Source organism: Limulus polyphemus, unplaced genomic scaffold (genome assembly GCF_000517525.1).
Source record: "Limulus polyphemus unplaced genomic scaffold, Limulus_polyphemus-2.1.2 Scaffold1350, whole genome shotgun sequence".
NCBI classification, from domain to species: Eukaryota; Metazoa; Arthropoda; class Merostomata; order Xiphosura; family Limulidae; genus Limulus; species Limulus polyphemus.
Genome location: NW_013666960.1, coordinates 220013 through 224697, shown reverse-complemented (window position 1 = coordinate 224697; position 4685 = coordinate 220013). Strand labels below are relative to the sequence as shown.

General features: G+C 28.2%; 1 protein-coding gene across 1 annotated transcript in view; it reads right to left on the bottom strand.

Annotated features, from left to right (window-relative positions):
- Positions 1 to 4685, bottom strand: part of LOC106463218 (peroxisomal multifunctional enzyme type 2-like) — a 50633-nt gene that overhangs the window by 12647 nt on the left and 33301 nt on the right. The gene's annotated exons all lie outside the window — the stretch shown is intronic.

The following is a 4685-nucleotide window of genomic DNA, read 5'->3' as shown; positions in this document are numbered from 1 at the left end:
CTAAGGATTTCAAACATATTAACTATTGAGACACAGATATATTAAAAAATAAACTGCTTTATTACTATTGGTAGTCAAATGAAGAAGTTGAGTTTGTAACTACCAACTTTTGACTTGCCACTGACAGCTAGTGTTACTGATTGTTTGCTTATTTTTAGCACAAAGCTACACAGTGGACTATCTGTACTCTGTCCACTGCAAGGAGTCTAACCCTTAGTGCTGACACAGTACAGAACAGTGTCACTGAAGGAAAATAGCTCATGTAGTGTGTTTATACCACACTTTTGGAATTGATGAGTTACAGAATGTGAATGACATAGTAAAAAGTTTAGTGTGAAGTTATACAATATTTATTATTAAAGCATTATAGAAACACATTTAAGCAAGTTTTTGCATTGCTTTGTTTATTGTGTCCAGTACATTATACATTATTCAGCTTGCCACTAAAGTAAACATACAAACTCAAATGTAAAAATATGTATGAGTTTACTAGTGTGACTACTAAAATAAGAAACTTAGCTAATGTTTTCTACTAAAAAGTACACAAATTTCTAAGAAAACATTTAGTCCATTGTAAGCTCTGATTACTTTATAAGTTATTACAGCTTAAGGATAATATTCTAATACTTATTGAAATATTCAATTTCAAATGACATTACATGACAAAGAAAAAAAATATATTGTAGAAATAATAATATAATGTATCTCCACAATTCCTATAAAAATCATCATCCAATAGAGGCAGCACCATCAAAACTGTCATTATTGAAACACATATGTTCAGTTTTAAATGGCTTCTTTGTAGAGACATGTAAAACATTTGGATAAATGCAATTACTTACAAAAACAATTCCATTTTAGAGACTGTATCAAAGCATTATTAATGTACTTCTGGATTTAAATACACCTTTTTTTATTTCTCCTTAAATATATAGATATGTCATATAGCAAAACCCTCTGAGCTTAACATATAATGAGCCAAGCCTATTTCTAAACTTATTACAGCAAATTAGTATTAACAATAAAACAACTTCACTGTGTTTGTACATTTGGTTTCTGTAAATGCAAAGTATAACATAACATATACTTGTTTTTATCAATTTTTAGGACAACTGTTACAAGCTAAAACACATCACAAAATAATCAAGTAAATGACATGTTTATTCATGAGCTAGTTTGAAATCTAAAACCTATAAAATAACCTACTTCTGTAAATTTAGTGGGCTTTGGTTTAGTTGTTTTTGGTTTTTGTTTCTCTCTCTCTTCATCTTTTTCCCACAAATCTTGCAGTTTCTGAGAAGCCATGATATCTCCAGAAATCTTCAACTTTCCAGCCATAAATGCCTGAAATAAATAAAACAAAATTAAATGGGCACTTTCATACAATTGCTTCAAATAAGTTAGTTTGTACATGATGTAAATTATCCATATTAATAAAACAAAAAGATCACTTTGAGAAAAAACTCAAAATAAAAACAATAGATCATAGGCAGGACTAAGCAGGGGCAAAGGGAAGCAGTTCTTCCACTTTGTATACACACACAACATTCCCAATAATAAAATCACACTTTTTTTCCTCCTCCCCACATTTTGGTCCCAAATTCCACCCATGCAATGGATGGTATGGCATAATCAGTTGAATGAAAACAAAAAAAATGTATACTTTTCATAAAGAATACATCTCACCTTTTTCAAAATGTTCAAAGTAGTATTTAGCTAAACAACCAAAATAAGGGTAATGCTCTCTTTACAACAGACTTTGAAGAAACTTGGTTAACTTAAGTAACAAGAAATTAAACTGCAAATTAAATTTTCTTTTTGCCTAATGGTTTTTTAGAAACCATTTTTTATAATAAAAAACTACAAAATAACTGAAATGATAAATAGTACTCAGCATTAATGTTTTATTACAAAATATAATCTGATTTTTACCAATAATTTTAGTTTAATCTTTCACTGATAAACAGTAACCAGCATTGAGCTTTACTAAAAGGTATAATTTAATTCTAAAACCTATATCCCACTTTTATTGATAAAAACATAACTTGAAGATGATAAGAATCAAGTAATAAATCTTGGCTAAAAAATGTGTATACAATTAATAATCAGTTTAAATTTTCTTTAACTTTAAACCAACAAAATTTTTTTTCAACATTAGAAGTGGACATAACAAAAAAAAAGTTTATACTAATAATTTCCACTTATAATCCTCAAATCTTAATAGCTAACCTTCTGTGGGTCTAATTTGCCTGTTACAAGTTTGTCAAGTATGTCATCATCCATTGTTAAGGTACAATCAGCTTTTCCCTGTTTGGCTTCACCCTGGTACACAGAGCCATTCCCATGTTTTAAGTCAGTAACTATAACAAAATTGTAAAATAATAATAATTAGAATACAACTATATTATAATAGATGATGTTCCACAGTTAAAAACATATTTTGAATATTAGTTCAGAATTTGGTAAAGAATTAAATTTGCAATATTAACAGTGAAGCACTCAAAAATGAGTCCAAAACATAGACTCAAAATGATGAAAAACAGCAGGAGAAATACGAGACCTCAGTCCACATATAAAACTTTATATTCTGAAACATTTGTTTTACAAAAATTTTAAAAATTCAAAAAGTGAAAAAAAAATTATCATCATATTTTATAAACTTACTATTGATAAACTGAGCTACTGTTGAGACTGTGAAATTTCTAACTAAATGTGCTTCTTTCTTAAAACATACTAGAAATTCTCATGTACAGTTTGCACCTAATTTCCCAATGCTATGTTTTCATTTCCTTACATAAATCAATAAAATCTACAGGAATGCTTCAAACTTCTTCTATTACAATGTTTTTATGATATTCAGCTGAGGATGATAAATAACAAAAAGGCAACATGAAGAGATTTGATGTGGTCAATACTCAGTCAGAGAACAGAACAGATTTCTAAATAGTACATTTAAAACAATCCCAAATCTTTCAGTACATACATACATTTCCCTCCATATACATACAATCTGGGATTTTGATTTGTGTATCCAAAACCGTAATCTTGACTGAAAATACAAGTTTGTTTTGTTAACCCTTTTGCAACGGGTTTCGTGTATTTTACATGATCTTGTAACCACCATGTAGCCATGTATGCACACCATAACTCTGTAGCTTCATAAAATTTGGCAAGCTTTTAGTAAACATTACAAGTTTTTGGTAGACATAAAATTAAAATTTTTAATTACATATTTTTACTAAAAATGTGTCAATAAATATATGGAATCAGAGTGCTGACTGTTTTGAGTACAAAGTGATTTTCATATTAAGTTTAAAAATACTTTTCTTCATTTGTGCAACCTCTAAAACCTCCTAAATATATATGAAAAGTTTTTTTTTCATAAAAAAATATTTTATTTCTTATTTTCTCTACCATAACTCTAAATGGGGTTGTTCGATTTGACTGGCCTCATAAATGCCATATAAAATTAAGAAATAAATGTAAATTATAATTTTTTTCTTTCTAGAATTACTGCAAATTGTAACAGGAAATCACAATTTTTTATTCTAAATAGCTAAAAGCTCGAAACAGTATATATCCTTTTCTACTTAATTTTATTACTTTATTGACCTTTCAACCATGTGTAACTAATAATTCTTCCACACAAGTTGTAAATCATTTGGCAAATGTGCAGCTTACATTATCATATCAAATAATGTAACACATGAGCTGCTGGCAAGCATACCTTGTGAAGAATTATTATTATTTTCATTATCTTATCTAATCTAACATAATAAGTTTTTAATTTTGACATTTTAGTTACTTTTATAATAATAAATAAAGAATACACAAGAAATACAGTACTTTCTACTGGTCTTAGTTTCTTTTGCTGTCAACTGTCGAGGAAGGTTAAGCCTACTTTTTTATACTAATGGTACTACTACTACACTAAATAATTTTTACTTAAATATATAATGCACTTAAGAACATAGAATAATAACATGCAAACGACAAACACTGTCCTATAACCATCATAATTTTTCTGGCTTTCTAATTATACAAAACTTAGCTAAGCTCATCAATATGATTCCTGTGAGAAAAAATTTGAAACTGGATGACAAAGTAGACAATGCCCTGCAAAGAAAACAATGTAATATAATACATCATTTGATAGATTAAAACTCTGGCTTTCTATTGGTTATAAATAATATAGTATAAAACATCAGATAAAACTATTGGCAATTTGTGAAAGAGAGGATGTGAAAGGTGGGTATAGCAAGTGGGTCGGATTTTCTAGTTTATGGCTCGGTAAACAAATAAGATTAAAGGCTATAATAAAATATACTTTGCCTGAGTAATATTTATATTATAATGAGTAATTTATATTAAGTTCTGTACTTCTCAGAGGGGTAGTACATAAATTAGAGAAGAGGGAAGACCTAGAGAACAAATGTTCAAATTTTCATACTAGGAGAAATTGAGGATTTTTTCAAATATTTTCTTATAAAAATGAAACTTAAGACATAAATAATATTAAAATTTGATTTATTAACTAAACTTTGATAACACGTTTATTCATATACATTGAGTAAAGTAGCTTAACTAAATTTTGAATGAAACTCTGTGCCCTTTGACCAACCCGATACAAAAGGATTACGTAGTCATGATGAAAGGTTATTTGATTCTACGATATTACAACACGT